Genomic DNA, 23,037 nt, shown 5'->3' with positions numbered 1-23,037 from the left:
GACCCTTGTATTATCCATATTGGACTTAAGCATTTTCCTCCAATGAATGATATTGAGGAAAAACATTAGGTTAGTTGCACATTAGAAAAAGAACACCAGTCAAAGCATTAATATATTTTCTTTAATAGTGGATAGTTTTCTTGATAAGAGTTATTGATCGAACATGATGAATCAATTTTTGGTTACACATAAAAATCATTGTTGAACAAGGCTGTCTGTCAAGTGATCATTGATTTTTGTTGTTTGAGAAATGAGGTGATTGAACAATGCTGGGGTTGCTTTTTATTCTAGACCATTTGCCTTATTAACAACTACTCAAGTTGTTGTTCTGATAGACTTTGGAAATTAGTTATGGTTTTTGGCAATATTGTGCTATTGAACTGTGAGGTTTGCTGGTGAATCAAACTCATCAGCTCTAAATGGTGGCGTTTTGGCAAATAGAAGAGCACTTAAAACTCACGGGAAAAGCACGTGTGTGGTCACTTATGTTTGGAGCTTGAAACGGCAGTTCAATTGTGTCGTTTAAGAGAAGGCTTTTAAGTGATGCACGTGATAGCCATGTGAAGCAACTTTATTCAGTTCATTAAGTTTGTTATGCTACGTGTAAACAGGCTGTTCGATCTGGGTTTACCTGGGTGGTTGCTCTGTTAGCTTTAAGAACAGGCTAGTGTAACAGTTGTTAGTCAGCGTGTGTATCCGTATTGAGAGAGAGAGAGAGATCAGGGGATGTGTGATAAGAGTTCTCTGATATCTTGTAAACAATCTCTGTAAATTGGGATCCTTCATTGTTGAGTAATAAAAGCTCTGAAGAAAGCTTCTCCCGTGGATGTAGGTTGTGCCACTTGGTGCAACTGAACCACATAATTGATTCTTGTGTTGTCTGTGTTTGCTTCTTTTCTTTTCTGCTCTCTCAGTTCTTGTGTTACATTGGTTCTTTTCTGGATTCATACTCAAGTTGTTGTTATGATAAACTTTGGAAATTAGTTGTGGTTTTTGGCAATATTGTGCTATTGAACCTGTAGTTGATGAATTTGGTTGTTGAACAAAATTTGGTTATTGAATGTTGGGTGTTAAATATTGAATGCAGCTTGATGGTATTTATTAAATGCAGATTATTGGATTTTGCTTCCAACATTTGTTCTATAATCATTGTTGAAAATTGTTGTTTACTAGGTTTTAATTTTAAACTACTGGTAATTGTAATAATGATTTTTTTTTAAATCTTCAAAAATCTATTGACATCAATTTAGTATCTATAAATATTAATATTCTTCAATCACAACATATATGATACTAGCGCACCAAAACATGCTTTATTACCATATAATCATTATTTGCATGACTGTATAAAATCACAATTATTTTGATATTATGGGATCACAAATTGTCTAACACCGTAACATCAAAACCTATGTGATGTTTTAATTATTAGCATTTCTCTGATACTAAGCTGTCACAGAATCGCCGATACAAAAAATGTGTCAGTAAATTTCTTGCACTGTGATCAGTGACACTAAACTCGGTGTCAGTAAAAACCGTTACTGATACCAAAATAACATCAAAGAAGGCCATTTTTCTACTAGTGCAACGTCACACATGAATATTTTATAGTTGATCTAGATAAAAGAACATGTGGTTATAAGGCATATCAAATTAGTGGCATCCTTGTAAGCATGCAATGCCATGTATTACAATAAGGCGTGAACGTGTTGCTAATTATGTAGATCCACATCTAACAGTTCAAGCTTATATTATTACTTAGTCAGAGTAAATAAAGCTTTTGCCAGATCAAGCAATATGGCCTAGTGTTCAAGGACCTGAAATTGAGCCACCTAAAATGCTAGTGCAAGTTAGCAAGCCTAAAAAACATGCAACAAAGAAGGAACCAAATGAACTGCTTAGGAAAAGAAAGATAAGCAAACTATCAAGTGCGCTAACTACAACGATATAGGGTACAACAAAAAGTCTTGTAAGACTCCTACAAAAGTTCATCAAAGCTACATTCTCTACTTTGCGTGCTGTTAACTTGAAATTTCAAATTATTTATTGTATTAGCAGCAATAAGTTACTTTATTATCTTCCTATTGTATGGTAATTTGTTGGTAGCAACTTAACTAAATGCAATTCAATCTGAAAGACAATAACAGCCAAAGTGGCAAAGAGTAGGAAATCATATTAATTTTATAATAGATTTAGATATGACGCATTTGGATCATAGACATAGTTTTTAATCAGACTTTGTGGTGCATTTGAATTGAGCTGATAGCATATATATATCAAAGTCATTTTGCTTGTCACAACTCAACTATTGGAACACCATGACTTGTTCTTGAATATCATGCCTCCATTCACTTTTGCATGAGTGAGCCTGACGAATTTTATTTCCATGAAATAAACTGGATGGATTAATGAACAATGGAACTTGATTGAATTAAAATTGATTTTTCATGAGAAATTACAATCACATAACTAGTACAAATGGACTATATTTTAAAATATTACAGTTGGCATCAAATTTGTAAAAATTGATTATAATTTAACGATATTTGTGTGATTAAAATTATTTGCAAGGGGATAAATGCCATTTAAAATTTCATTGACAATGATTCTATAAGACATTTTTTTTTAATTTTGTAATCTATACAAGGACAAAATTGTAAATCAATGTTATTGTATTGAGCCACATTTGTCAAATATTTCTTTATTCAATTTAGAATTCCATGTGAAAAAAAGTAAGTGCATCATAAGGGTATAATAGTAAATTTAATATTTTACATTCAAACTAACAGTAAAAGTTAATGGAAGAGGGTTTTGGTGTCCCTTATGAAAAAATTGAGGTTCTCAATGACCACTTCCATAAATTATGAAAGTGTAGTTGTCCTTTTCCCAAAATAAGATAAAAAAATATTCTTATATTACTAGATACATATATGATATATTAATAAAATTATTTTTAATTTTGAGTCTTATTGTAGTTTTAAACTTGCTCCTTACTTGTACTTAGAAATCATTTGGGGTCATTGTTGAGAAAGTGTAGAAGGATGCAAAATAGTTGCATCTGACCATAGCCTTGGAAAACATTAAACTAAAAAGTTTTTCAAAATCTGATTTTGAAAATAAATTTCATCCTCAATAAAACATTACATATTTTACATAAATTTAAAACTAGCATTATTCAATTTAAATACAAAATCAACATTATAATGAGTTTTTTATTTTATATTTGTAAGTTTTTTTTTGTAATTTTTATGTTAGTTTATTTATTTTACCTTTTATTCATTCGTTTTAGGCAAAATCTACAAAAAATATTTTTAATTTTATACTTCATTTTGATTTATAAGTTTTATATGACATTTATAAGTTTTTATTTTGTTCACTTATACGACACTAATTTACCACTCTTATATTAATTTACTTATTATAACTTCCACTTACAAGTCTTGTGTTTCATTTTTAAAGTTTATGTTTTCTTTTTAACACTTAATGTTGATTTATTAGTTTTATATTAGAGCATCTCCAAAAGACTTTATAATTTTACTCTTCAAATATTTACTTACTTATATAGCAAATAGAAGAGTGAAAAAATATATTATTCTCCAAAAGACTCTTCAAATAGAAATGAGCTAATATTATTTTAATTAAAGAAAAAATATCCACCGTCCACCTGATTTTGTCCACTTTTTCAAAAATACACAAATCTTAATTTTTTTAGCTGTGCTCCACCTGAACTTATAATTTTTTTCACATTTCCACCTCCGTCTGCAAACCGTCAATAAAACTAACAGAATTTTATCTAAATTACTTTTTAACCCCGAAAATAAAAAATTACATATTTACCCTAAATAAACGCCAAAATATTAACTTTATGAGTATTGTAGCCGTTGCCGTTTGTGGGTGGAGATAAAAATAAAGAGTATGTGTGTATGTTCTTGTTATAGAGGTGGATGAGAAGTCCTCCCAATCCAAGACAAGAGAGAGAAGTTAAAAGTTACCTAGTTGTGCTTGAGAAATTGCTTCAGAGAAGTCAGCTTCAGGATCGGTATCTGAATCTGGGTCAGTATCATCAAATCGGTTATCCTTAGACAGAACGAAATCATGAATGGCTTTAAAGTGCTCACGGTCAAAATTGGGTGGAAAGAAATCAGTATGAGTTTGAGTTTGGGAATTAGGAAAAGTCCTTGAGAGCACAATTATCTTTTTGTACTCATCAAGCAATGAATCCCATTTCCTCCGGCATTGATTCGCAGTGCGCGGCACATCCAATTCCTCCGGCATTAATTGGCCTCGAATTTGTTCTGTAACTACGACACTGCCCCTCCCTGAATTATGCATATGTTCTCCAAATCCTCCTACATTTTTGTCTCAATAACAACAGAGAAAATGAAATTTTAAAATGAGAAAGAAAACAAACGGCAAGATGAACAGTTAGCGCAAATAAACAAACGGCAAGATTGTCCACCACCCACAAACTAAAGCGGAGATATCGAGGTGGGTCGCGAACTAGACGGTGAAATCAAAACAATTTAACGGCGATTTAACTGCTGTCAGCAGGTTCCTTCCGTTCGAATTCCAACCATCGCCCAATCCCATACCCTCACCACCAACTTTAACGAACCCCACTTGTGAACGCATGTGTCGCGTCCTCGAACTGCCGCCTTCCATTGCTTGTGCCTTCAGTACAGCAGCAAACGCTCATTCAGTTTGCCGCACCTGCATCTCTCAAGACGTCCGTAACTCGCAAAGCTCTCCCTACTTCAGCGAACACAGTACGTTAACGTTGACATCTCTCTCAATGTTAAACCGCCGTTAAATTGTCTCCAAAAACCGCGGCCTCGATCCTTCCGTCATCGAGTCGTTCCCTATCTCGTCTACTCTGCGGTGAAGGATCTGAAAATCGGGAAAGGTGCTTTGGAATGTGCCATGTGGTTAAGCGAGTTTGAGGATGACGAAACGCTGCGTTTACTTCCAAAATGTGATCACGTGTTCCATCCTCATTGCATCGATGTCCGGTTAGCCTCTCACATGACATGCCCGGTTTGTAGGGCCAAACTTACTCCAGAATCAAACGAAAAGGTTAAATTACAGATCTTAAACGACGTTGTTTTTGAAGCCCAAGTGAAATTATTATTTTATCCTTATGACGTCAGCGACGTCTTGACGGTTTGCAAACGGAGGTGGAAATGTGAAAAAAAATATAAGTTTAAGTGTAGCGTAGCAAAAAAAATTAAGATTTGTGTATTTTTAAAAAAGTTGATAAAATCAGGTGGACGGTGGATATTTTCCCTTAATTAAATAACTATTTTTTTAAAGGGAAAGTCAATAGTAATTAAAGCACCTCTCTCTTTCTCCAACAAAAAGTAATAAAATATAAATTGAAGAGGGAGAAATTAACTCTTTAAATTTAAAGATAGATGATCATTTCTTATTTGAAGAATTTTAATTGGAATGCCTTTTGGAGCCTTAAATACTGATGTGACTCTTCAAATAAGTAATAAAATCTTATTTGAAGAGTCTTTTGGTGATGCTCTTATATTTGTAAGTTTTTATTTTGTTTACCAATTATACATTAATTTGTTAATTTTATATCAATTTACTTATTTCCCTTTCATTTATAAGTCTTATGTTCCATTTTTAAAATTTATATTTTATTTTACAATTAATGTCAATCTATTAGTTTTATGTTATATTTGTAAATTTTTATTCTGTTTACCAGTAATACATAAATTTGCCAGCTTATATTAATTTACTTGTTACATATTTCATTTACGAATTTTATGTTCTATTTCTAAAATTCATCTTTTATTTTATAGTTAATATTGATTTGGTAGTTTTATGTTATATCTATAAGTTTTTATTTTATTTGCCAATAACACATCAGTTTGCTAGTTTTATATTGATTTTGTTTTACCTTCCATTTATAAGTCAGTTGTTCCATTTCCATAATTTGTGTTCTATTTTATAGTTAACGTCGATTTACTCGTTGTATTTAATATTTGTAAGTTTTTATTTTGTTTTCTAATAATACAGAAATTTATCAATTTTGTATTAATTTATTTGTTTTATTTTCTATTTACAAGTCTTATGTTCTATTTTTGAAAAATATATTACAAAATTTTGACAAAAGGCATAAATCTAAAATATCAAGGTAGTTTGTAACAAACTACTTTTTATCAAGATATTTTAGTCTTTTCATTTTTTTTCAAAATTTTGTAGCCCAATTTTTTTTTTCTGGTGTCAAATTAGCATTATTCAAAATCATACATACAAGTGTTTTTGGGCAAATCTCATATTGCTCCTTTCTTGAAATAACGATCTTCAAAATAACTCTAAAATTATTGTAAACCTTAACTTACTCCTATTTTTATTTAAGGATAATTATCCACCGACCACCTATTTTTCGCACTTTTTCAAAAATACACAATTCTTAATTTTTTTTGCTGAACTCCACTCGAAGTTATATTATTTTGTACTTGTCCACTTTTGTCTTCAAACTGTTAAGAGAACTAATGGAATATGTGTAAATGACTTTTTTATCCCCACATGTAAAAGAGCAATTATCCACCAACCACCTTTTTTCACATTTTTTGAAAAATACACAATTCTTAATTATTTTTTTTTTTGCTGAACTCCACTTAAACTTATATTGTTCTGCACCTGTTCACCTCCGTCTTCAAACAATGTCGTTGTGAAATGACAAATTTACCCTTACGATGTCAGCAAAGTTATAATGGGAGTGGACTAGTGAAAAAAATATTAACTTCAGATGGAGCGCTGCCCAAAAAAAATCTTGTGTATTTTTTAAAAAACTAGAAAAAATAAGTGGTCGGTGGATAATTACCCTTTATTTAAAAGTGTTTGGGAAAGAAGTGGAAAACCAAGTAATAAAGTGTTACGTGTTAATATAAATTTTGATAACGGAATAAAAGTCATCAAAAGGATATTAACTCATGTCGGGTACCCCAGGTCTCCAAATGGTACATGGGGTACGCTGCACAAAGGTAGGAAGGTCAGGAAAATATTCAAAAGGGTATCGGGTGACAAACGAGGCATTATCCCAAAAAATTGGTTGATTCTCTAATAAAAAATCATGAAATAGTGATGAAAAAGAGAGGATAACGGCCTGTCACACCTGCAAACATAGTTACTAAGATAGTTGGCACCACTTGTCTTTACTTACCAAGCTTGTAAATCCCCAACAAGCTTAGTAGAAGTACGTGAGACCATCCCCCATGCCCAACACATGTATGCGCCCCAAACTTGTTCTCCATGCAAATTTTAAAATACCTAATCGGTCTCATGAATGAAGGAAAAAAATATCTTTGCCACGATAACAAAGAATGCTAATAAAATAACCCAGGTGGTAGGACAACTAAGGTGCTCCTTATAAAGATACTCATGTTTTATTTTTATGAATACAACCTACACACACCACAAAGCCTGAAATTTTCTTCAACCTCCAGTCACCATTACCGAGAGCTTGCTAGCTCTCGAACATAAAATAACCCAACTCTTATTGAAGCATTGGAATGTGGTCGCTGACCACCCTAAGCTCCATCTCTGACCTTTTTTTCGTTGTTTTATAAGTTGAAGGTGCCGTTTTGAGCTCTCTGAGTCTAGATTAGAACCTCCTACGATTTCCACCATCCTCTCACTTTTCTTTCATCTCCATAAAGACCAAAACAACCCGTGCATCCTAATAAAGCGAGACAACCTATATCCCATCAAAAATAAATTCATTATTCTTAATTCAATTTTGCACTTTCCACTTACACACCCAAAATCTACTAAAAACAATTAGTGTCATCTAGGTAGGGAGCACATAAAAAGCCTCACCATTACTGAGCTTGTCGATATGTCTGCTCACACAACCATGGGACCCGACGATATAATGCTAGATCATGATAAACTGGGAGACCGCAATAGTGATGAGAGAGGTGACTCAACAAGGAGAGTACCTATCTCGACAAAGGCAAACCTGTCAAGCAGTCAACTGGTACTCATCTGGACGAAAAACTCATTTATTATAAGCACTTTGAGAATTTAGCCCCGCGATCCTTAGTGTAGTAGGATCTCAGTTACTTAAACCAATTGTTTCCCCTATGATTTAGAATACTCCACTATTGCAAAGTAGTAGCAGATCATACCACAATGAAGATACCTAAGGGCAGTAAACTAAAGCACAGGCCATCGGGTACCGATTCAAAGTTCTAAACTGAGGGCTCTTGAGAGGAATGCTCCACTATGTCTTATTACTCCTGCAGTAGCCATAGTAAGCCCAAATAAAGAGCTCAGGAAGATCTTCAGCATAAGTTGAATGCCGAAAGAGCTTCCTAAATGACAGTGGCATCTTCAGGTGCACCTAGGGTAACCTAGGAGTTCTTGGCAAAATAGAGTATCTTGAAGCTCAAGTGAAGCTCTTTTCTAAAAAGAATAATGGCACTAGTACTCCAGTGCTAGTAGCGTATAACTTGCCATTCACTTTGGAGATTTAAACAATAGCTCTCCCAAAAACATTCACCATGCCCCAAATACCTCAATACTGGGGTACGTAAGATCCTGCAGAGCATGCCAAGCTATGTGTTATTAGATGCTGATTAAAGGTGCACATGACAACACTATGTGTCGAATGCTCCCGCACACCTTCACTCATCCTGCCAAATCGTGGTTCTGATAATTGAAGACATGTAGCATATCCTCCCTAGACCAGTTATTGACAAATTTTGTTCATGAGCTTTGTTACGCTTTGTCCTAAGATAAGGTAACTTTCAAGCTTACTTTTATTAAGCAAAGATAACCAGAATCATTAGCTAATTATGTAAACTGTTTCTACCAAGAGATGTAATATATCAGTGCATTTAGCCACCAACAAACACTCATTCATTTTGAGAAGAATTTACATTTAGGAAAGTTGTGGCGATCGTTCCAAAAGTACCTCTCTCTCTCATATAGGGAAGCCTACTCATAAGCTTTGAAACTAAAGAAATATAAGGTTTCCTAGGCAAGCAGCACACCACCTCTTTTTACTCGCAGGCGAGGATTCAACGTATTTGGTATACCTTGGGCACCACCATTTGTCAAGCCACTGCCACTAGAACAAAGGGAACCGCTACAGAAACTCTGATATAATCTTTTCTTCTTTTAAATCAGTCTCCAGAATAGATCTTCTACTAAATTAGAGAAGTGGCATTCTCTGCCCATCCAAGCTAATACGAAAGTACCCTAATATGAAACGTAGTTTAAAATGCTGCAAGTTCCATAAGGATTTCAACTATAGCACTACCGAATTCTTCAGTTTGTAGGAGGAAATTGAGTTTTTAATTCTGAGTGGGTACCTTAAGGAGTTTGTGACCAATATACTACTAGTCAGGAAGTCTCTGAAGAAGGACAAGGGTGAGCAGATCGTTGACGCAAGTTCTGACTAGGAAGCATCTCAAGGATCTAAGAAAGGAATTTTCATTTGAATGATAGATGATGAACTTACCCTCGCTGGAGACTTTAGGAAAGCCATCAAGCGTTATGGTAGGTCACCGATCCCTGGTACTCACATTGGAAATTTGTTATTGGTAAAATGGCAATAATGCTTGTAAAAATAGACAACTCCGCAGACATCATCTTTAAAGCACCTTGGATTAGTTGTTGATTGAATCATCACGGATCACTCCGTACGACACGTTGCTCATTAGTTTTATTAGGGATGTAGTTGATAACTCTAGGAAATGAGAGTTATTACATCTATTCTAGACTTGAATAAAAGCCATTTAGAAAGCAAATAATTTATTTTGATTACATTTTGGTGAACTTTTGCATAAACATTCAATTTAGTTGAGTCTTAATAAGTTTTGCTTGAAGCATAGTAATTTGTGCTAAAAACAGGTTTTAATTTGTAGGTTTTAAATTCATAAAAGGATGCGGAGACATTAGATGAGAAAGAGGAGGAAAGAAGATGATCACAAAAGAAGGAAAGCACAATCGGAAATGACACAAGTGCTGTTGCGGATGTTAGAGCAACCAATGCTACAGCAATCTGGGAGAAATGCGGGAGAAAATATAGGTGCAGGTCAGCAATTAAATTACAATCTGCATGTTTCCTAATTAAAACACAGGCACGCACATGGGCGTTGGGTTGGAAAACCTAATTTGCAAATATATAAAGAAGACATGTACCACATAGAAGCGACGATGGAATTAATATTAAAAAACAATTAAAAAGGCAAGAAGAAGATCAAGGTTAAGGAGGGCTATTCGGTATCATTGAAGCACCGATGAGGATCCTTAGACTTTCATCGTGCTCAACTCATATTATCTTTCTTCCTTTGATTGATTGGATGTATTCTGCGATCAATATATTTATGTTTATTTTTCTCATTCAGAATATGAACTGAATTTAGTTGTAGTTGAGTGACAAATAATCCAATGGGTTCTTGACTGTTCTTATATGATGTTATGATAATGCTGTAGCATTATACTCTAATAGTTTTTATGATATAATTGTTATTTCGGTTGACCACCCATTTAATAGTTTCAGTTAAGATAGAGCAGCAAAAAGGCATGTGTTAGCATTACTTGTTCTTAAATTAAGTTTCGTGGATTAGGTTATCTTAAATCCCATAAGGGCAATGCTTGAAATTAAGATTTGTGATATCCTAGACATAGGTGTTCACCTTGTAGGGTAGAGAGATTAAAGATCATAAAGCCATACATTAAATTTATGAGCAACTGGTCATTGTTAGTAGATTTAAAGGTATGAGATTTCCAACATGCGATAGCTGCAGATGCAGATTTGTTCTACCCAGTGCTGCAGCACTTATCATAACAACCAGTGCTAATTCGGTAATCAACAGTCACCCCATTAGGAGAGTTTGATCATTCAACTACTATATTCTCAATTGAACCTTGGACACATTTAATTAAGTTTATTTTATTTCGATATTGCTTTAATTCCCATTTCTCACAATTATTATTTACGATAGAATTATTCGACAATTGTTTGTTTCGGTCTTTAGTTAACATGCATTATTGTGATTGCTTTAGCATTTTGAGTAACATCAATCCTTGTGGAGACGATCTTAAACACTCATCACTTTATTACTTTTTGTATATACTTGCACATTGGCATTGATAATAATTGATTATATAAATCAACCAACAAGTTTTTGGCGCCGTTGCCGGGGATTGATTGTTTATTTTTGGAGTGTGAAGTAAATTGCGATAGCACCAAACTTAACTCAATTCATTCTATTGATTGGCAGATCAGTACGTGCATGCACAAAAATAAATCTGAGGTATTCCAATTCAATCCTGAGATTGAAAGGACTATCAGGAGATTGCGGAGAGAACAAAGAAATTCAAAGACTGCTTCAGGCATGAATAACTTGCAAGATGAGGGAAATTTGAACCCTCATGGACCTTTGCAACCAGCAAACATTCAAGAAGAGCATAATGAATATGCTAACGGGAGACAGCCAGGAAATAACAATATTATTTACATGGCAGATGACAGGGACCGAGCTATACGAGATTATGCTGTGCTAACTCCTCAAGTTGTCCATCCTGGCATCATCAGACCCGAAGTAGACGCTGCCAACTTTGAGTTAAAACCAGTGATGTTTCAAATATTGCAAACAGTTGGGCAATTCAATGGACTGCCAAATGAAGATCCTCATCTCCATCTTAAATTGTGCTTGCAAGTAAGTGATGCTTTCAAAATTGCTGGAGCAATGTAAGATGCCTTAAGGCTGAGGCTTTTTCCTTATTCCTTAAAGGATCGAGCAAGAGCATGGTTAAATTCATTACCATCTGGTTCCATCACTACATGGAATAAATTGGCTGATAAATTCCTAATGAAATATTTCCCACCTACAAAGAATGCGAAATTACGGAATGGGATTACCTCCTTTCATCAAATTGATGATGAAAGTTTGTACGAGGCTTGGGAAAGGTTCAAGGAATTACTTATAAGGTGTCCTCATCATGGTATTCCTTGTTGCATTCAATTGGAAACTTTGTACAATGGGTTGAATCCGAGTACAAGGTTAATGGTGGATGCTTCAACAAATGGATCTCTGCTATCCAAATCCTACACTAAAGCTTATGAGATTTTGGATAGAATTGCCAATAATAACTACCAGTGGCCTTCAGCTAGGCAACCAGTAGCAAGAGGATCAGCAGGAGTATATAGCATTGATGCAATTACAGACTTATCAGCTCAAGTAACTTCATTGACTAACATGGTAAAAGCCATGACAGCTGCTCTAGCAACAGTAAAGCAAGTTACTGAACTTTCTTGTGTCTATTGTGGTGAAGATCATGATTTTGATAATTGCCCTGGAAATCCAGCCTCAGTAAATTATGTGGGTAACTTCAATCGACAACCTCAGAACAACCCATATTCAAATACTTACAACCCAGGCTGGAAACAACACCCAAATTTCTCATGGAGCAATCAGAATCGAAATGCTCTAGCATTGAATGGACTAAGTAAAAACACACAACCACAACCACCTGGTTTTCATCAACAAAGTCAAGGGCAAAAGCATATCAATCAGGATCCAATCACTTCATTGGAAGTATTAATCAAGGAGTACATTGCAATGAATGAAGCAATTGTGCAGAGTCAAGCTGTGTCCTTGAGAAACCTTGAGAACCAAATGGGACAATTAGCTACAGCAATGAGCAGCAGAACTCAAGGAAGCTTACCTACCAACACAGAAGATCATAGGAGAGAGAGCAAAGAACACTGTAAAGTGATTAGTCTGAAATCTGGAAAGCATGTTGATATCCCAGTTGAGGTGACCAAAAATGGGATGGAAGGCATTTCAGCTCAAAAACCAACTCAAAAGGAAAGCATGTTACAGCAAACTCCCCATCAAGACACTGATGCAAGGGACCCAGTTACAGTAACTACAAAAGAAAATCAACCAGATCTTGCTGAAAAAGAAGTTACAACACCAGTAGCCATAACCTGCACCAACTTAAACAAACAGAGTTTGGAATCTCCTGAATCTAACCAGCAGTTTAGACATCCACCACCCTTCCCTCAAAGGTTCCAGAAACAAAAACACAAGACAAGCAGTTCAGCAAATTCCTGGAAGTGTTGAAGTAATTGCACATAAACATACCTTTTGTGGAAGCTTTGGAGCAAATGCCAAATTATGTAAAATTTCTAAAAGATATCTTGGCACGAAAAAGAAGGCTGGGAGAGTTTGAAACTGTTGCTCTAACACAGGAAAGCAACCATATGCTTCAGAGTAAAATTCCAACAAAATTGAAAGATCCAGGGAGTTTTACAATATCGTGCTCTATAGGGAATAGGTATGCTGGCAGAGCACTTTGTGATTTGGGAGCTAGTATCAACTTGATGCCATTATCTGTATTTAAGCAGCTTGGAGTAGGGGAGTGCAGACCAACAACTGACACTTTGCAATTAGATGACAGATCCCATGCATATCCTGAAGGAAAGATTGAGGATGTACTGGTGAAGGTTGACAAATTCATTTTTCCAGTGGATTTCATTGTGCTGGACTTTGAAGCTGACAAAGAAGTACCCATTATACTTGGCAGACATTTTCTAGCAACTGGAAAGACTTTGATAGATGTGCAGAAAGGAGAGCTGACCATGAGAGTGAATGATCAGCAAGTCACATTCAATGTACTAGAGGCTATGAGAAACCCTGATGAAATAGAAGATTACAATTTCCTAAGTGTAGTGGATCTTGTTGTAGCAGACAGACTGGACAGATGCTGCAGTAATATACTTAACAAAGTCACCACCTTTGAGGAGGTTGAAGAGGAAGATGTTGCAGCAAATCAAATAGATTGGATGGACAAACAGCAATCTAATGGGAACAACAGGGTTATTGAACACCTGAATCTTTCAGACAGGGAAGTAAAAATAACTTTACCATCTATTGAATCACCCCCTAGTTTTGAATTAAAATTGTTACCTTCACATTTAAAGTATGCTTATCTTGGTCAAAACAACACACTCCTTGTAATCATTTCTTCTACTTTGGATGCAGGTCAAGAACAAAGCCTAGTAGATTTGCTGGGAAAATGCAGAAGAGCAATTGGATGGACCATGGCAGATATAAAGGGTATCAGCCCATCAATATGTATGCATAAGATCCTTTTAGAAGACTGTTCCAGTAATTCGGTGGAGCACCAGAGAAGGCTGAATCCTATTATGAAAGAAGTGGTGAAGAAGGAAATCATCAAATGGTTAGATGCTGGAATCATATACCCAATATAAGACAGTTCATGGGTAAGCCCAGTTTAGTGTGTTCCAAAGAAATGAGGGATAACAGTAATGGCTAATGAGAAAAATGAACTTATTCCTACAAGGACAGTGACTGGATGGAGAGTGTGTATGGATTACAGGAAGCTCAACAAAGCAACAAGGAAAGACCATTTCCCACTTCCATTCATAGATCAGATGCTGGACAGACTTGCTGGAAAACAATACTACTGTTTCTTAGATGGGTATTCAGGCTACAACCATATTGCTATAGCACTAGAGGATCAAGAGAATACTACATTTACTTGTCCTTATGGAACATTTGCCTTCAGAAGAATGTCATTTGGGTTATGCAATGCTCCAGCAACTTTTCAGAGATGCATGATGTCTATATTTTCTGATATGGTATAGCAGACCTTGGAAATTTTCATGGATGATTTTTCAGTTTTTGGAGAGATATGGTAATTGTTTACACAACTTGGAAGAAGTTCTTAAAAGATGTGAGATGACCAACTTAGTACTTAATTGGGAGAAGTGTCATTTCATGGTGCAAGAAGGAATAGTGCTGGGTCACAAGATATTCAAGGATGATATTGAGGTAGATAAAGCCAAGATAGAGGTAATAGATAAATTGCCACCCCCAACCTCAGTAAAGGGTATTAGGAGTTTTCTGGGTCATGCTGGATTATACAGAAGATTCATCAAGTATTTTTCCAGAGTAACCAAGCCTCTATGTTCATTGCTGGAGCATGATAAACCATTTCACTTTGACAAAGAATGCCTTCAAGCATTTAGAGAATTAAAGAAAGCCTTGATCACTGCTCCAGTAGTTATATCTCCAGATTGGAATTTACCATTTAAATTGATGTGTGATGCTAGTGATCATTTTTGAAATGCAAGTTATGCAACCCAAGAGGGGGGGTGAATTGTGATATAAAAAATTTATGCAATACAATTCGCACAACAATTTAATCTATTGCCTTAATCAAATCAAAACAATAAATTCATTCAAGCACAATATTAAAAGAGTAAGGGAAGAGAAAACAAACACAAGGATTTTTACGTGGTTCGGCTATCCCCGCCTATGTCCACGCCTCCAAGCCAACCGAGCTCGAGGATTTCACTATCCAAGCCTCCCAAGGCTTCAAATGTTTATAATTGACTTTCAAGGTGTCAATGAACCTTTACAACAAGAGATTATATCCCCAATCTCTTCACCCCAAGTGTTTCCCACACTTACACACTCACAAATTGATAAGAGATGAAAATTACAACAAAAACTCTCTATAAGAGTGGATATGCAATTAATAGCTCAACAATGATTCAATCAATGATGATTTACGTTTTGGAAGCTCAATATATGTTGTATGATCTTATATTTTCGTGCAAGGGTCCTTAGAAAGAAGTTTGAGTTGAGTTTTTATAGTGAAAGCCCAAAAACTAGCCGTTATAGCCAAAAACCCGTGCTCAAGCGGTTAGCCAATTGATTAACCGGCTAGCCGCTCAGGAACAGTAATGTTACCGTTATTTTTGAATTTTGCTACAGTAATACTGTTCACTAAAATTACAGTTTGATCCAAAACTTTCTATAATTATTCTATGGCCCAAACCGTCAGAAAATTTTACAAATAGGTCCAATTTCAGAACTTCCTACGAATAGTTGTCTTTTTTAAACTTTCTGAAATTATGATATGACCCCAAAGATTTTATTGTTTCGCACAAAGGTCCTTTTCAACATAATACCTATATTTTTCAAAGTTCTCAAAACCTTTCACTTTAGTCCAAAATATTCATAAATTATAGTATGGCCCAAAACATTTAAAATATTTGTAAATACATCCAACTCTGAAATTTAATACTTATTAAAATCAAATATTTCAAATCTTAGCATTTAAATCCAAATTACTTAAATTCACAAAATACTTTTCTTTATAAAAACAAAAACTTTTAGTTTATGAAAAGTATTTAATTAAATTAATTTCTTGAGCTTCTTAAATGCTAAATCAAACATCAATTAAATCATACCGGCTTTACAAGAATTTATTGCACTAATTTGTTCGTTGAACTCTAGACTGTTCTTGATGTCGCCGTTGTCCGTTGAGTGTCTTCAATCTTGATTTCACTTGATTCACTTGCATAAATATTATCCTTAAAAAACTAGTGAAAATGTGAAATACAATATTTATTAAATCACTCAATACATATGTTTGTTATCATCAAAATTACATTATGTATAGCCTTTTAGGCTAACAATCTCCCCCTTTTTGATGATGACAAACATCTCATGTATTTTGACATTTGTACTCCCCCTTAATACATGGCATATATAATTAAACATATAAATCAAATTCAAAACAAAAACTCCCCCTGAATATTTGATTTATGATAATTTGTAAGCTCCCCCTTAATATTTCAAAACCATGCATAAATACTTGAAATACAAAATATGTATTACATGTCTTCATATTCAAAATACATGACTTCTCCTCCTTCATCATCAAAATTACTAGAAATTCATGCTGAGACCGATAATATGTCAATGGTTAATCAAGAAACATATAATTACCAAACATCCAATTAACCATTAAATGATCATGAACCATCATGCCATCAAAAGAATGCCAAAATGCATATTATCCAAAAACATATTATATGCTCCCCCTAAATATATGGCCAATTAAAAAATTTAACCAAAATGATATTATCCAAAAACATATCATATTTATCTCCCCCTAAATAAGAAAATAGATAGATGTAATCGAAACAAGAGCATAAAAAATAATTTGATAAGGATATTACCAATTTTGTGCGAGGAAAAATTTTCAGCAGAGTCTCTCCTTAAAATGCACAAATCCTTAAATACACAATGTGATTAATAACACTTCCATATAAGCTTAAACAATTATAACAAACCAACAACTCCATTAATTTTTCAAGCGACACATATCAAATTCAATATGAATCCATGTTTATACCAAAAAGAACATCTCAATGATTAATCAAGAACCATATAAAAATAAAGCACGCAATTAATCCAAAGAGTCATATTCATTCTAAGAATTCAAAAAATATCATCCAAAAATAAATTATCCAGATATTAAACAACCATCATCCGTAATCCACAATTAAAACAATTATGCATATGAAAATATAGGTGCATAATATAATAAGGAACCATGGTAATTTAAAATACCCAAAATACACAAATTTGGTTTTGTAAAATAATGAGTGAAATGGATTATTTTAAACTGATTATATTTATCCAAGAGATGATTTAAGATAATGGATGGTGTTGATATGAACTCCGTATTATCTCCATACTTGTCCTTACATCTCTTGGCAACTTGTTTGCTCATGATTTATTACCATCCACCATTGTTGGAACAAAAACAAGCTTAAAGATCCAATTTCGGGTTTACAAAAATTGAGTGAAATGGATTTGTTTGAGCCAAGAAAATTGATCTTAGAGATGAATGAAGCTAATAGATGATGTAGATTGGATAAAAAATGGGCTAAAGAAGCTTGAAAATGTAGAGAGAGAAACGGGTAGAGTTAGGTTTTTGATTTTGGGTTTTATGTGGAGAGTTGATGAAATGAAGTTTTGAGAACGAAAATTGAAGGAGTAATGGATGAATAATGATTTGGATGATTGATTTTAACAAGAAAATGAGTGAAAGATGAAGAATTTTGAGAGAGAAATGGAGAGGTACTGTTCACACGTGAGAGATGATGATGAAATGATGAAAAATAAGTGAAGAAATCATGATGGAGAAGTGTTTAATGAAGATGAAATGCATGGGTATTAGTTTGAATGGTTGATTTGGGCATGAAAATGGATGAAAAAGGAAGAAAATGGAGGTGAAAATGGAGAGGATGTTCACGGTTTTGGTGAGAGAAGAGAAACATGTGCAGAAAAATCACGAAGAAAGAAGAACAAGCAAAAAAAAATTTCCCAACCAGTGACCAAGCGGCTAGCCGCTTGCTCTCGGGTTTGGGACAGTTTTCCAAGCGGCTAGCCGCCTGGTTGCTGTCCACCTGCACTCTACTTGCTTTTCGGCTTGTTTCGATCAATTCCGTGATCATTTTGTGATCCCGAAACATCTCAAAAGCCAATTTAATGCATGATTCATGATTTTAAACATCCAAAAGATAATTAATTCAAACAAATAATCCATCCAACAAGCATACAATCATGAAGCATCTAAGCATTCAAAACTTAAGAAAATACAGAAAGGTCAACTTCGAAATAAAAACTGTATTGATTGAGCCAGAATTAACATTCAAGCTATATACCGTTGGAAAGATAATTAAGTTAGCTTTCCAATAAATTTACAGAGCTGGATTTTGAGTTCTCTAGAAGGAGTTATGACCAATTCATTACAGCTTGTGCAAACTTGGGATTTTCACAATAATTAAACATATAAGCATTCAAAAGTTAATAAATCAAACACACCACTTAACTATCATGCTTAAACACTTCATAAGCATTAACATCAAACGAATCCATCATGATGAGTTGATAAACTATCATCATTTATATATAACCTTGCATCATGATAAAACACTCAATGTTAAACATAATGATAATTCAATCATGTAAACATACAAGCATATTTTCGCAAATTCATTTATCATAATTCATTCAACAAAATTAATATGGCAAGAATTATTACCAAAACAATTAAATCATCTTGCCTCATCTTTTTCTCCTAGATCATGCTCAAATGATTATCCTCACAAGCTTTCATCAAGGAACTTCTCCACAATTCCTTGATTGTGGTACCTACAAAAAATTGTTCAAGTTGTGTATTTTGGTACCCAAATATTCTTGGGTCATTGAGTGTTAGCAATGGTTCCTTTTGGAACCCAAATACATTTTGCTCCATAATATGCATTTCTTTTCACTGAACATCTAAAACTCATATGACCATTTTGATTGCAATAATGACAAACAATTTTATGATCACTTGTGGAGGTAGCCTTAACAAAATAATTCTTATAATATTTTTGTTTCAAATAAGGCTTATACCCAAGTCCTCCTTTATCAAATACACATTTTTGAGTGCTTAGTAATTTTTTTAAGTTCTTTTAACCATTTGTGAATTTTAACACAATTTCATTGAGCTCATTACTCTTTTTCTTAAGCACTTCATTTTCTTTCATCAACTTATCAACATGTGATTTTTCATGCTCATATGAAATACTTTGTTTACCTTTAAATGATACAATTCTATCATGCAACATTTTATTATCTAATTCTAGTCCTTTAATCTTTTCATTTAATGAATCATTGCATTTTTGCAAAGCATCCTTTTCATTTTTCAAGTCTTCTACATATGATTCTAGATGCTCATGTGAAGTGCTAGGTTTCTCATTCGATAATGCAACTTTATCATGCAATGTTTTATTCTCTAATTCTAGGCATGTAATCTTTGCACTTAGAGATTCATTCTCATTTGTGAGCTTTACCATTTTCTTTTTAAGACATGCATTCTTTCTACCAATTTTTATCCAATTATCATGCAATTCTTTAAAAGCATCATATAATTCATTATAAGTAGAAATATCATTTACCTCATCAAGTTCATCATTCGATTCATCTCCAATTGTCATGAGAGCTAGATTTGTCATTTCTTGATGTTCTTCGCCATCACTTGTTTCCTCATCGCTATCATCCCATGTGGCTACCATTGCTCTCTTCTTGAGCTTATTGAGAAGAGGGCATTCCGTTCTTATATGACCGGGCTTCTTGCACTCATAACATTTGATTACTTCCTTCTTCTCCTTTCGGTTCTTGAGGTCTTTAGATTTTCTTCGCTCACCGGATTTCTTAAAAAGTTTTCTAAGCCTCCTAGCCAGCATATCCATCTCCTCCTCATCCAGCTCGCTTTCCTCATCACTTTCATGTTTCATGGGTTTAAGAGCAATGCTTTTCTTCTTCTCCTCATTGCCTCTTTCGGCTGCCAAATCTTCCTCATAAGAAATAAGAGAACCAATTAAATCGTCAATAGATAAAATATTTAAATATTTGGCTTCCTCAATGGCAGTCCTTTTTGGTCTCCATTCCTTAGGTAACGACCTAATGATTTTCTTAACTTTCTCACTATTTGAAAAGGTCTTTCCTAGGGCTCCTAGAGTGTTCACTATGTCCGTAAATCTAGTATACATAGAATACACACTCTCATTTTGTTCCATTTGAAACAATTCATTTTGTCGAGTGTACCTACTAATTTTAGACTCTTTCACTTGATTCGTGCCTTCATAAACAACTTCAAGTTTGTGCCAAATTTCATTAGCACTTTCACAACTAGATACTCTATGAAACTCTTTCTTATCTAGTGAACAAAACAAGGCATTCATAGCTTTGGAGTTTAGAGAAGCTTTTCTCTTTTCCAATTCATTCCATTCCCTTGAAGGTTTTGAAATATCTTCCCCAACTTCGTTTTTAGTCAAAGGCATAAATGGACCATCACAAACAATTTCCCAAATTTCATAATCTAAAGCTTGCAAATAAATTCTCATCCTAGTTTTCCAATATGGGTTGTCATTACCGTCAAAGAACGGTGGTCTAATTGTAGATTGTCCTTCCCTAAAGGTTGAGTCACTATGGGTTGCCATGGATGTTTAACTCTAGATGATTAAGTCTACACAAGAGCACCTTGCTCTGATACCAAATGAAATGCAAGTTATGCAACCCAAGAGGGGGGGTGAATTGGGGTATAAAAAATTTATGCAATACAATTCACACAACAATTTAATCTATTGCCTTAATCAAATCAAAACAATAAATTCATTCAAGCACAATATTAAAAGAGTAAGGGAAGAGAAAACAAACACAACGATTTTTACGTGGTTCGGCTATCCCCGCCTACGTCCACGCCTCCAAGCCAACCGAGCTCGAGGATTTCACTATCCAAGCCTCCCAAGGCTTCAAATATTTATAATTGACTTTCAAGGTGTCAATGAACCTTTACAACAAGAGATTATATCCCCAATCTCTTCACCCCAAGTGTTTCCCACACTTACACACTCACAAATTGATAAGAGATGAAAATTACAACAAAAACTCTCTATAAGAGTGGATATGCAATTAATAGCTCAACAATGATTCAATCAATGATGATTTGCATTTTAGAAGCTCAATATCTGTTGTATGATCTTATATTTTCGTGCAAGGGTCCTTAGAAAGAAGTTTGAGTTGAGTTTTTATAGTGAAAGCCCAAAAACTAGCTGTTATAGCCAAAAATCCGTGCTCAAGTGGTTAGCAGCTTGATTAACCGGCTAGCCGCTCAGGAACAGTAATGTTACCGTTATTTTTGAATTTTGCTACAGTAACACTGTTCACTAAAATTACAGTTTGACCCAAAACTTTCTATAATTATTCTATGGCCCAAACTGTCAGAAAATTTTGCAAATAGGTCTAATTTCAGAACTTCCTACGAATAGTTGTCTTTTTCAAACTTTCTGAAATTATGATGTGACCCCAAAGATTTTATTGTTTCGCACAAAGGTCCTTTTCAACATAATACCTATATTTTTCAAAGTTCTCAAAACCTTTCACTTTAGTCCAAAATATTCATAAATTATAGTATGGCCCAAAACATTTAAAATATTTGTAAATACATCCAACTCTGAAATTTAATACTTATTAAAATCAAATATTTCAAATCTTGGCATTTAAATCCAAATTACTTAAATTCACAAAATACTTTTCTTTATAAAAACAAAAACTTTTAGTTTATGAAAAGTATTTAATTAAATTAATTTCTTGAGCTTCTCAAATGCTAAATCAAATATCAATTAAATCATACCGGCTTTACAAGAATTTATTGCACTAATTTGTTCGTTGAACTCTAGACTATTCTTGATGTCTCCGTTGTCCATTGAGTGTCTTCAATCTTGATTTCACTTGATTCACTTGCATAAATATTATCCTTCAAAAACTAGTGAAAATGTGAAATACAATATTTATTAAATCACTCAATACATATATTTGTTATCATCAAAATTACATTATGTATAGCCCTTTAGGCTAACAATTTTGTGGGAGCAGTATTAGGGCAAAGAAAAGATAAATTTTTTCATTCCATGTATTATGCAAGCAAAACTCTTACTCCAACTCAAATCAATTACATCACTACAGAGAAGGAGTTGCTGGCAGTAGTTTTTGCTTTTGACAAATTCAGAGCTTACCTGGTAGGTACTAAAGTAACTGTTTATACAGACCATGCAGCCATCAAATATTTAATTTCATAGAAGGATGCCAAATTAAGACTAATCAGATGGATCTTATTACTTCAAGAATTTGATCTGAAAATTAAAGATAGAAATGGGACTGAGAATCAAGTGGCAGACCACTTGTCACGGTTGGAAGCAGACACTAGTACATTGACAAGGAAGGGCATCACTGAAACTTTTCCTAATGAACAGTTGTTGGCAGTACAGCAAGCACAGATGCTGCAGCAGTCAGAATCTCCATGGTATGCAGACTTTGCTAACTATCTAGTAAGTGGGTTACTACCACCTGAGCTGAAGTTTCAAGAGAAAAAGAAATTTCTTCATGATGTTAGAAGCTACCAGTGGGATGACCCACATTTATATAAGCTATGCTCAGATAAAGTAATAAGACGATGTGTTGCAGCAAAAGAAATACCTCATATATTAGAGTCATGTTATGCTGCAGCATATGGAGGACATTTTGGTGGTCACAGAACAGTTGCCAAAGTTATGCAATCAGGTTATTATTGGCCCATTATTTTTAAAGATGCTTATGAATTTGTTAAATGTTATTGCCCCCATCCTTT

At 34.2% G+C, this 23,037-nt stretch overlaps 1 non-coding gene across 1 annotated transcript; it reads right to left on the bottom strand.

Annotated features, from left to right (window-relative positions):
• Positions 1-11,870: 11,870 nt before the first annotated feature.
• On the bottom strand, positions 11,871-11,977 carry LOC112496159 (small nucleolar RNA R71). Its single transcript, XR_003062641.1, has one exon. It is a non-coding gene; the product is annotated as a small nucleolar RNA R71 (small nucleolar RNA).
• Between the last annotated feature and the right edge of the window lie 11,060 nt (positions 11,978-23,037).

This window comes from Citrus sinensis, chromosome 6, assembly GCF_022201045.2.
Source record: "Citrus sinensis cultivar Valencia sweet orange chromosome 6, DVS_A1.0, whole genome shotgun sequence".
Classification (NCBI taxonomy): Eukaryota; Viridiplantae; Streptophyta; class Magnoliopsida; order Sapindales; family Rutaceae; genus Citrus; species Citrus sinensis.
The sequence above is the reverse complement of the archived record's forward strand: the minus strand, read 5'-3'. Positions and strand labels throughout refer to the sequence as shown.